Here is a 12764-nt window from a genome sequence, read left to right on the forward strand (position 1 = left end):
CTTCGGCAGTTGTGAAATAATCTAAGATTCAGAGTTACTAACATCTGCCTAATGATGCCCCAGTTGGCATAAAGTTCTCTAGTGCCATCACTTCCCAGAGAATGGACCAGACATCTAATGGGACTATTAGGTTTCCTGATAATGTTTGGGGAATTTCCAAAGCTGATGGTAGGTTTTCACTATTTACTGGAATAAATAGTTAACCTTAGATAAAATTGCACTTGAATGGCCCTTCCCAGCTTGCTGAGACAGGGTAGGCTTTTGGTTTTTTGAGAAAGTCTGGAAATGAAACAAATCAAAGATATGTGTAGAGTGTCACTAGTTAAAACAAGGATCAGATGTAACAAACCACAGATAAGATATAGTTTGAACCTAGTTTGCAATTTAAATGTCCTCTCCAATTCACAGCTCCTGTTTGAGGAACATGTAGCAATATTCAAGGGAGACTGCACAGTTTCATCTATGCAGCATGTATAACCTTTCTGGAATAACAAGCAAAACTCACGGTCACTCTTCTCTTAGTCAGTTTTGATTGGACTGTTGAACATGGGTTTGCCCTTGGAAGAGCATTCAGAAGCTGCAGCTGGTTCAGAAGACAGCAGCTCAAACAGTGGGGAGGGGGGTACCTCAAGATATAACCACATAACACCTTTCCTCTTGAGAGCTGTCAGGTAGCTTCTGATGTAATTCAAGAGGTTGATTGCCATTTTCACCATTGTTTGAGCTTGGATATTTCCCCTCTCTCGTATCACAGCTTCCCGACTGATACCGTATGTTCCAATAGGTGAGCTTGCTACATGTGCCTTTTCAATCCCAGCCCCTTTAGAACAGCATCTCCCTCTCTTTCTGATCCATAATCAGCACTTCTGATTTTTAGGAAGTCGATGAGAACTGGGTTGTTCCACCAAGTTAAGGAGGCAGGACTACTGTAATTGTCTCTTCGTTGTGAAGTTATTGTTAATATTCTTGTTCTTGACTTTCAATTCCATAGAAATACTCCTAGTTTTTGAATTGACTATATACGGTAACTTAATGCCAGTTATGGATTTGAAAATTGTATGCTATTTAAAGGTTGGCAGACTGGAGCAGCCTATAAGACATAAATAAATAAAATACAATTGGAAACTTTTATAAAAATCAGCCGGTTGCTCGAGAATAGAGCACCACCATTATGCTAGGTGGTGCTCTTGTATAAATGTTTGCTTTAAAATGCTTTATTATGTCTTCATGGTTATTCATTATGCTTCCTAGTATAATGTCACTGAGCAGGACTTCTCAAAATATGGGTTGCCCCGTCTCCCCATAGAAAGGTCATAAGCAACTTAGTTTGGCAACAGTTCTGCAATATGAACATTTTTAATTGCTTCAAGCTGACCTCGGACTATTTCATATCACTAAACTTATAAACTGATCCTCCACCTGTTTCCTTTTCTCAGCACTGCCTTATCTGTTAATTTGATAGATACTAAATTTATAATTCATTACTACTGAGGAACAGCAATTCATTAATATTTCTTTTGACACTTCTTTGAAAACAGTATTCTCAACAACGTTTCTCAATGAATTGCCGTAACAATGCTAAAATGCTTTTATTTTTTTAAACTCTAACATTGTTTATATCCATATTACAAAATGCACATACACAACCATACTTGTTCCTTTGTTAAATGGTTCTTTGTATTATTTAGCCAGGCTAAGTAATTAATAGTGTTGATGCAAACAAATACAGCAATAGATGTTCATCAAATATTAATAAGCTATGCCAAAATAAGACATAATGGGCCAGAATGTTGGAAATGGGTGGTTTTATTAGGCATTGAAACCATTTAAATGCAGATGAACATAAAACTTGTGCATTATTTGGGGGGAAGTTTGGTGACACTTATCTTGAGCACCTACCGCACCTTGTCTGGTTCAGGATCTAAGGAAGATGCGGGGTCTGTGTGTTAATATTTGGATTGGAATTGTCCGGGAATAGAAGCCTGATCAACTAGATTTGGAAGTTAAACAACAGATTCCAGAAGAAGGCAAAGGCCTATTTCCTTCTTCCTCTTAAGGGGACGACATGGATCTTTTTAAAAAACCATGAGGAGTCAAAGTCAATTCAAAAGGGACTTTAGCTAAGGCTCAATTCTTACAAAACTAGGTCCTTATCACTACAGCAGCTCAGCTTGACAAATTCTGTTTAGTCTTAGCAAAGCTGAGGCAGCAGATAGTTTGAAAATCAAAAGCAGCCCCCCCTGGCTTCTCAGTGGAATTTATCTCTGAAAAACTACAATGCCAAAATTGAGTATTTTAATGGAGCAACCTTCTGTCAATTATTGGGACAAAAAGCTTTGCGTCTGGGCTTGTGTGGAATTCAAAAGCAGAAACTGCAGGGGATGCAACCAATTCAAAATAAAGCATCAGGCAAACTAGTGTTACTGAAGTGTCAGCAATATCAAGGATTAAAATGTGATCTATGAAAATACCCTCTATTTAGAAATGCACAGCATACGCACTGATCAAAAAGATTAACTACCATTGTCAGGTATCTGATCTACTGGAACTTATCTGCTTTAAAAAATACTTTAGGCTTTCATTTATATAACTCTCTTTGTCTTCTACCCTTAGCAAAGCTGTGCACATAATAGACACAATCTATTATCATTACTGTTATTAATTGCATGTAAATGAACCTCTTGATTGGTTCTATCCTTTTCAGTTACACAGCAACACTTCAGTTTGTTATGCATAACACTTTGCTCTCAGTAAAATTCTCTTTTGATTCTCCTGTCAGTGCATATTTTCAGGGCTGTCACAATTCTGACCTGAGGTTTTTCAATGTGTTTCTGTAAACTTGTGTAATCAGATAGAAAAAAGGTATGGTAAAGAAGAAATGCTAGTCTCATGTGTTTTCACTGGGGGGGGGGAATATAAAAGCATTTTCCATCTTTTCATTTTATTGTAAACTATAAGAAAAAGAAGTTCTAGGAAACAAGTAAGCATCTTTTGAGGATTTCAGTTTTCCTCATTCTGCTGTATCTTACAGAGTTGGCAGTTTTGACTTTCAACATTTTACTCTTCTCCCTTCAGAATTTGGCTGGGAAGGAATTTGATTTTTTAAAAATTTTGTGATGAAGATTCCAAATGACATCATCTATCGCCTTCCCTTTGCAGAGAAGAGATGCAATCAAGTCTTGCAACTTGACTTCTTGAAATGAATGATGATTGGGAAAGATTCTTGTACATTTGTAGTGTACAGTGATGTCATGAAATGTTAGAAACTAAAAAAGATAACTGGTACTACAGAAGATGTTGAAGGGCATACCCTATTCTGCAAACATACATTATCCTGTTTACTGCTGTGGGTGTTAGGAGTAGAAATAACAAGAAATGTTTCTTTATTCCTTCTGTACTTTTCCCCATATGGAAGACTAATATTCTTGTGCTCTCTCTTTCAGTTTGCTTTCTGTAAGAAGAATAGATCCCTTTTCCTTATTCTGTTCTACCATTCCAAGAGCAGAAGAGGAGATGACAGCTTTCCTTAATGCATCCATAATAAAAGAAAGGAAATTAAGGATTTCTTGTCTTTTAGCAATCTCGGGAACCTAAGTTTCTCTCCATGCATAGTCTACTATGTGTTCTGTTTAAAGACCCCAATGAATGAATATAATCAGAAGGACCTAAATATTTTCTCAACAATTGGGCTTCTTGCATGTATGCTTGGAGACTTCAGTATAGCAGTACTGCAGTATATAACCCTAGAACTCCCAAAAGTTTGTACCTACACATATGGATGTACTGAACCAATGCCTGGAGGCTGTTAAGGGCTGGATGGGGAGAAGTAGACTTCAGCTTCATTCTGATAAGACTGAGTAACTACCGGTATTACTGTTTGGCTATAAACAGTTTAGTGATATTTTCATTGCTGATCTTAGATGGGCTTGTACTTTCCAATGCAAGACTGGTGTAAGGTTAGGGTCGTCCTGAGCTTGCAGTTCTTTCTTTAAGAGCTGGCTCTGTTCACAAGCTGCAATTAATATATACATTGATATTTGTGTGGGTCCCCTGTCATATATGTTTTATAGCTCTGTTTGTTTTAATCTAGGCTACCTGTTTATGTGTGTTTAATTGGTTTCTGGATTTTGTAAATTACCCAGAATCTAATGAGGTCAGCAACTGTAACAAATTTAACAAAGAATTACCCAAATAAATCAAATCAAATTCAGCCTTAGCTGCTGGTCTGCTAACTCACTATGGTAATCTTCCTCAGCCTGGCATTTAATTTAATTACAGAGTTAGCAGACCAGCAGCCAAGGCTGAATTCAGGTTGAGAAAACTTTTAGCAAAATATATCTACTGAAGTCATCCTTTGTTGGTGACTTTTTTTTCAGGTGAGTTGGTGACTCACCTGAAAAACAATAGTCTCTGCCTTCTAAACAGTGGTAGGCAGTAGCCACCATTTTGACTTCCCATTATGCCTTTGGTATATATTGTTCCAGCACACTGGGAAATTTTAAAGCCAATTCACAGATTCAACTGCTGAGTTTGGGGAGCATAAGAAAAGGCAGAATCATGTTTCTCTGGGATTACATATTAATAACTAAAAGATTTGTCTACTTTTATGGTATCTATCTAGCTAAATATCTTTCTCCATTCTTTTATTTATCTATACACCCATCCACCCACCCACCCATCCATCACACACACACACACACAATATTTGTTTCCTGGCTCTCAGATAACAAGAGTCTTGAGGTAATAGCATTTCTATATAGATAAATGATAATCTTGTCAAGCCTGTGGTGCTTCTAAAGACAGTCCTGTAATTTCTTTGATACCATCCATGTTTCATAGCAATTGTCTTTTTTATTCCTTCCTTTAACTTCATTTGGGATAGTAACAGTCTCTTAGCCATGTGGTAAGGAAACATTTGAGGCAAGAAAACAATATATGTACCTTGAGCTTCTGCAGGAAAGATAGTTATTCACTCTAGACCTCATCTAGTCAGATTTCCAAACCAATTGGATTCCATCTATTTACAGCTATTATTCTCTGACCAATGTGATTTTAATCTTTGAATGTGGCTAGGTTTTGCTTTAACATGTGTAAAATATACAGTACTTTGACCACATCAAATTTGCAATTATTTAGTTTTACTATGACTTTTGTTTGCTGCCCTAGAATTTGTCTTTTTTGTGAGATACCTTATCATATTTTATATAGATATGAAACATCTATCTATCTATCTATCTATCTATCTATCTATCTATCTATCTATCATCTATCATCTCTATCATTAATTAATTAATTAATTAATTAATTATTTTATATATGTATAGACATGAAACATCATATTCTTAAAAGTAGCAAATGTATATAATAATAATAATAATAATAATAATAATAATAATAATAATAATAATAATAATAATAATAATAATAATAAATATTTATTTCTTAGCCGCACCCTCTCCCGAAGGACTCGGGGCGGCGTACAATAAAACATATGAAATAAATATGTAGACGAGACAAACATATAACAGAGACATATACCGAGACATACACAAGGAGGAGGTCGGCTGATGAATAAAAAACAATTAGAATACAGTGTTTAAAAACCCCTAAATAATTAAATATAATTAAAATACCCAATTAAAAACCCGTCAGGAGCGATATGGTTAGATCAAAGTTGAGCCAGGCCAGCTACTTGGAATAGGTGGGTCTTAAGCTTAATACGAAAGGAGCGGAGGTCAGAGGTATTCCTAATATCCGGAGGGAGGTCATTCCACAGGGCTGGGCCCGCCACAGAGAAGGCTCTACTCCTAGGCGCCGCCCCCCGACACTGTCTAGTGGATGGCACCTGGAGGAGGCCCTCTCTGTGCGAGCGGATTGGTCGCAGGGATGTATGGGGCAGAATACGATCCCGCAAGTAACTAGGTCCTGAGCCATGGAGCGCTTTAAAGATTGTTATCAAAACCTTGAAACGCACCCGATAGACCACAGGAAGCCAGTGCAGCTCGCGCAGGAACGGTGTCACATGGGAGTACCTAGTACTCCCCATAATTACCTGCGCGGCTGCGTTCTGGACCAACTGTAGCCTCCGGGTGCATTTCAAGGGAAGCCCCATGTAGAGAGCGTTACAGTAGTCCAAGCGAGACGTCACCAGTGCATGAGTGACTGTGCGTAAGGCGTCCCGGTCCAGTAGGGGGCGCAATTGGCGCACCAGGCGAACCTGGTGGAACGCCCCCCTTGCCACGGCTGTCACATGGTCATCCATGGACAGCCGGGCATCCAGGAGGACGCCCAAATTGCGCGCCCGCTCCACGGGGGCAAGTTGAATGCCCCCGATGGCCAATGATGGAATTAATTGGCTGAACCGGGGAGCTGGTACCCACAGCCACTCCGTCTTGGAGGGGTTGAGCTTGAGTCGGTTGTCATCCATCCAGATCCGTACGGCTTCCACACACCGGTACATCACTTCGATGGCCTCATTGGGGTGGTTCGGGGTGGAAAAGTACAGCTGAGTATCATCAGCGTAAAGATGGTATCCCACCCCGAAACCACGGATGATCTCACCCAGCGGCTTCATATATGTGTTGAACAGGAGTGGCGAGATGACCGACCCCTGTGCTATATGATACCATAGAGTTTAGTAAACTGCATCCTTAAAAAGAAAAAAAATCTGAAGTAAATTAAGGAAAAAGTTAAGAGAAAATTTAAAATCAAACTAAGAAAATCTAAAAATCAGACAGCAGGGCCTTAACTTCTGTGGTTTTTTTTGACTTTCTTAAAATAGCTTTTATTTTCTTTTGTTTCAAGAAGATCAGAGAAATCATAGGACCTAAGGCAGAAAACTCAATCATAAAATAGAGAAGAGTGAGGCTAATGGGAAAAAATGTATATTACATTTATTCATATAATAATGTATCCATTCAGAAACGAAATTACAGAATATTGGAAACATTTGCAGAAAATAAATACAGTAAGGAATTGTCCCTATTAGAAAGTGGGATATAAAAGGCAATAGAAAATACATAATAGAAAATGAAGGAATGTGAATACCTTTGCTTAGGTTTTCTTGTTTTATATTGAAAAACTGCATCTAATCATGATACGTATTTCTTATTGCCCATTTTTTTATTTTGCTATTAGGATTATTTATTCTGAAGACTGCTTGCAATTTTTCCCTCTGACATTTTGGACCCCCCTACCCTTCCTGTTCTTGACTGTAGCAGGAACTTCTCTTCTTGATACTATTATTCTCTTAGTTACTGAATCTTTTTAATCCTCTCCATATATCACAGCAGTTACCAACTGGGAGGAGTCCACTTTTTAACATTCATTAATGTTTAAAAAATAGAACCCAAAACTCCCAACAATATGACTTATGGGAACAATATGACTTGTGGGAATAATATGACTTGTGGGAACAAATTTTGAACCACTTGGCTTTTTGCTATGAAAATCTCCTTCTTGGGAGAACCTACTCAGTGGTGGGATTCAGAAACTTTTATTACTGGTTCTGTGGGCATGGCTTGCCCACAGTGGGTGTGGCATGGTTTGAGGGGCATGGCAGGGGAAGGATACTGTACCATTCCCACCCGACTCCAGGGGAAGGATACTGCAAAATCCCCATTTTCTCCCGATCAGCTGGGGACACAGGAGACAGAGAATAGATGGGGGCAGGGCCAGTCAGTGGTGGTATTTACCAGTTCTCCAAACTACTCAAAATTTCTGCTACCAGTTCTCCATAACTGGTCAGAACCTGCTGAATACCACCTCTGAAGCTACTATAGAGAACTTTTAAAATATGTTTGTTTCTGTTATTAGTAAAGAATATGCAGTCCATTTGATTATCTCCTTTAAACCAGACCAAACTGATGTTAAATGAGGTGTTGAATTTTGGACTGTAGCATTTCAGAATGTAAATATGAGAGATGTAATTCTGAAATTAACAAGATCGTATCATATGGTGTCTCAGTATGCATTAGAGAGAACACTGCAGTAAATCTCTGCCATGCAACAATTTATATAGCCCCCCCCTTTTTTTTTTAGTTCTGCAAGATGCAAACATTTCTTCTCCAATGAAGTCTGAAGTGGTATAATTTAGACGTCAACTGCTGTACCTTATTCTATGAAACCTTTAGAAAAACTCTTAGTATTCTACTCCTCTTATGCACAGCTTCTGATCTTTATATCTATGTTTGATAGAAGCTATCTCAAGCTAAAAGCTACAGATGAAACTCGAAAAATTAGAATATCGTGCAAAAGTTCATTTATTTCAGTAATGCAACTTAAAAGGTGAAACTAATATATGAGATAGACTCATTACATGCAAAGCAAGATAGTTCAAGCCGTGATTTGTCATAATTGTGATGATTATGGCTTACAGCTCATGAAAACACCAAATCCACAATCTCAGAAAATTAGAATATTACATGCAATCAATAAAACAAGGATTGAACATAAAACAATATCAGACCTATGAAAAGTATAAGCATGCATATGTACTCAGTACTTGGTTTGGGCCCCTTTTGTAGCAATTACTGCCTCAATGCGGCGTGGCATGGAAGCTATAAATCTGTGGCACTGCTGAGGTATTATGGAAGACCAGGATGCTTCAATAGCGGCCTTCAGCTCTTCTGCATTGTTCAGTCTCATGTCTCTCATCTTTCTCTTGGCAATGCCACATAGATTCTCTATGGGGTTCAGGTCAGGTGAGTTTGCTGGCCAATCAAGCACAGTAATCCACGGTCATTGAACCAGGTTTTGGTGCTTTTGGCAGTGTGAGCAGGTGCCAAGTCCTGCTGGAAAATGAAGTCAGCATCCCCATAAAGCTCGTCTGCGGAAGGAAGCATGAAATGCTCCAAAATCTCCTGGTAGACGGCTGCGTTGACCCTGGACTTAATGAAGCAGAGTGGACCAACACCGGCAGATGACATGGCTCCCCAAATCAACACAGACTGTGGAAACTTCACACTGGATTTCAAGCATCTTGCAGTGTGTGCCTCTCCATTCTTCCTCCATACTCTTGGTCCTTTGTTTCAAATGAGATGCAAAAGTTGCTCTCATCAGAAAGGACTTTGGACCACTGAGCAACAGACCAGGTCTGTTTTTCTTTAGCCAGGTAAGACGCTTCTGATGTTTGTTGTTCAGGAGTGGCTTGACAAGAGGAATACGACATTTGAAGCCCATGTCCAGGATCCGTCTGTAGGTGGTGACTCTTGATGCACTGACTCCAGCCTCAGTCCACTCCTTGTGAAAGTCCCCAACACTTTTGAATGACCTTTTCCTGACAATCTTCTCCAGGATACGGTCATCCCTGCTGCTTGTGCACCTTTTTCTTCGACACTTTTCTCTTCCACATAACTTTCTATTAATGTGCATTGATACAGCACTTTGGGAACATCCAACTTCTTTTGCAATTCCCTTTTGAGGCTTTCCCTCCTTATGGAGGGTGTCAATGATAGTTTTCTGCGCAACTGTCAGGTCAGCAGTCTTTCCCATGATTGTGATTCCTATTGAGATACCATTTAAAGGCTCAGGAACGCTTTGCAGGTGTTATGGCTTAATTAGCTGATTAGAGTGGGACACTTTGAGCCTAGAACAGTGATGGTGAACCTATGGCATGCGTGCCACAAGTGGCATGCGGAGCCATTTGTCAGGGCACACGAGCCGCTGATTTGTCTGCTGGCCAGCGTGCATGGAATCAGCTGATTTGTCAGCTGGCCAGCTGAGTTCACCCTTTTTAAAGCCATTTTTCACCCTCCCCAGGTTCCAGAGGCTTTATAGGAGCCTGGGGAGGGCGAAAAGTGCCTCCTCTGCCACCCCCCCCAGGAGGCACTCTGGAGGCTTAATGAGCTTCCCTGAAGCCTCCGGAGCGCAAAAAACCAGCCCTACAGGCAAACCGGAAGTTCGGGAATGGACTTCCTGTTTGCTCAGAGGGTCGTTCTCACTGCTCTGGAGGCTTCAGGAGAGCCTCCTGAAGGTCCCTGAAGCCTTCGGAGTGCTTAAAACGACCCTCCGAGCAAACCGCAAGTGACTTCCGGTTTGCTTGGAGAGTTGTTTTGACTGCTTTGGAGGCTTCAGGGAAGCCTCCTGAAGTTCCCTGAAGCCTCCAGACTGCTTCCGGGGGGTGAGGGAGGCTGTTTTCACCCTCCCCATGCTCCTATAAAGCCTCTGGAGCCTGGGGTGTCAGGGGAAAAACACCCAGATGAAAAAATGAGGTCTATGGACTGGGCTGATTCCCTTCAGCATATCATTGAGATGTTAAGAAAATAAAATAAAAGTCTTTGAGAAGTATATTCTAATTAATAAACAAACTTTAATACAAAAATAATAAAAGTAAATAAAACAGAAAGTTAACTAAATTGTTACATTTTGATAATAAAAGCTCCGTCTGCCAACTTGGCAGCCGGACAAAAGAACAAAGGAAAAACTCTGGAATGTGTGAAGGCATGCGCAATAAATCACTTTCAGATAACATTTATGACCTGTGCAATAAAGCTTTCTTAGTTTAACTCTTGAGTGTCAGTTTCCAGTCAGTTCATGTCTAGCAAACTTTTTAACATCGTGACATGGGGAGGGCGAAAAAAGCATGCAAAAATGGGGGGGGCGTCCGCACCTGTAGTGCATACGCACTGGGGGGGTCAGCATTGCATTATGGGTGCAGCACGCCTGGACATGACTCCCCTGCGCTCCCCCCACTTATGGCACGCGGGCCAAAAAAGGTTCGCCATCGCTGGCCTAGAATATTGCACCTTTTCACAATATTCTAATTTTCTGAGATTGTGGATTTGGGGTTTTCATGAGCTCTAAGCCATAATCATCACAATTATGACAAATCACGGCTTGAACTATCTTGCTTTGCATGTAGTGGATCTATCTCATATATTAGTTTGGCCTTTTAAGTTTCATTACTGAAATAAATGAACTTTTGCACGATATTCTAATTTTTCGAGTTTCACCTGTACTATGTTTTTCTTCAAGATCACAGCTGTGAGATCACTTCCGGTCCCCAGAGGTGACGGACGTTGCCGTCTGCTGCTCGTCTCTCCGGTGTTCTCCTTTTAGGAGCACAGGGGGTCTTGGAGGGACCACCTGCCATAGGGCGGGTTGCTGGAGCCCTCGGAAGTGGCGGCAGCCGTCGGGGGTTCTCCTGTCTTGCTCCAGGAACCCGGGAGTGAAGGGGGGGGCGCATAGCGCAGCTGTCGGCTGCCTGCGCCTTTGCCGAATGGATTCCGGAAGGAAATAATCAATCAGAAGTTGCAGTAGAAGTGCTGCAGGTGAGAAGTTTGCTCTAATCTCTTTTAACACCATTTAATTGATGAGCAACAGCTTTTTGCAAGTTGTGGATTCAATCTATTTGAAGTTGCAAGATTGGAGGTTGTTTTTTTTTACCCCCCCTCGGCTAAACGGCATTTGGACTATCTCTCGATCTCGGAAGGGAGTGAGAGAGTAAAACGTTGAATTACCCATTTGTACTAACTATAAGAAAGATTTACATCACAATTGCAAGAAGTGATTCCTGAGCTGTTTTAGAAGCCTTATGGAAACTTTGGATGCTTTGCTCCCTGGTTCCCTGTGAAAGGGGGAGCCAAGATGGCCCACTTCCTTCTTCTTCGCTCTTATAAATGAAACTAGCCTTTTGAAACTACCTTTAAAGGAATTTCTGGCTTTATATTACTATTTACCTCCCGAAGATCTCCTGGAGCCCCCCCTGTTTTGTGGTCTTTCTGGATTTGGATTATTTGATTTTCTTCTTCTGGCTTAGAACTGTAACTAAGGATTAACATTCACTTCTGGGCTTGTCTGCCTCCTCAGCATCACCCAGCTGCACATTCCACAGACGCCATTTCTTTTGTATAAGACTTACACTTATCTCTGAACTTAACAAATGGGGCCTAGAAAACCACCACCGGGTAAGGCAGCTTTGGCACCCACCTCCTCTACATCCAGCCCAATGACCCAACAGACAAAAATTTCATCATTCTTACAACAAGAAGGGGCTGGAGAGAGTTCAAAGGACTTATCTGTTACCCAAATGTTCCAGGCTATTATGAAGGGACAAGAAGAACTGAAAAAAGAGCTGAGAGATTTTAAAGAACAACTCAGAGACATACAGCAACAAACAACAGAAAATAAACAGAGGGTTGGTGTACTGGAGGAGGGCGTGGGTGGGTTGAGGGAGGAGGTGAACGCAACTCAGAAGGGGAATAGAGAATTGGAAAACTTCATGGTAAAGATGGAACTTGAAAGAATGTCCCTTTTTCTCAGATTCCAGAACCTACCCGAGACAGAAGATGAAGATCTTAAGGATACTATGTGTACAATCATAGTAGAATACATTAAGAGAGATAAAGAACAGTTGTGGTGGGATATGGACCTGGTTTTTAGAATCAATTCAGAATATGCCAGAACACAATGTTCCAAGGGAAGTCCACGTTAAATTTCTTAGGATGACCACGAGGGATGAGGTTTTGGGAGCCCAAAGGGGGGGACCACTAAAATATAAAGATAAAGAAATTGCCATTCTTAAACAAATTCTGAAAAAAATAAGAGATAAGAGGAGGAAGTATTCCTCCTTATCAAAGAAATTATATAATAAAGGAGTTTGGTTTAGATGGTTATTGCCAGAAGGAATGTTGATCTTAGAATCAATTCAGTTGTGGAGGCAGAGGCCTTCATGAAAAAACACAGTCCCCTCCTAGAGGACGAAACCATAAGAGGTAGTGAAAAAGGTGATAATACACAAGATATGAGGGAGGGAGGGGCTGTGG

This window comes from Natrix helvetica, assembly GCF_964273705.1.
Source record: "Natrix helvetica genome assembly, chromosome: 2".
NCBI lineage: Eukaryota > Metazoa > Chordata > Lepidosauria > Squamata > Natricidae > Natrix > Natrix helvetica.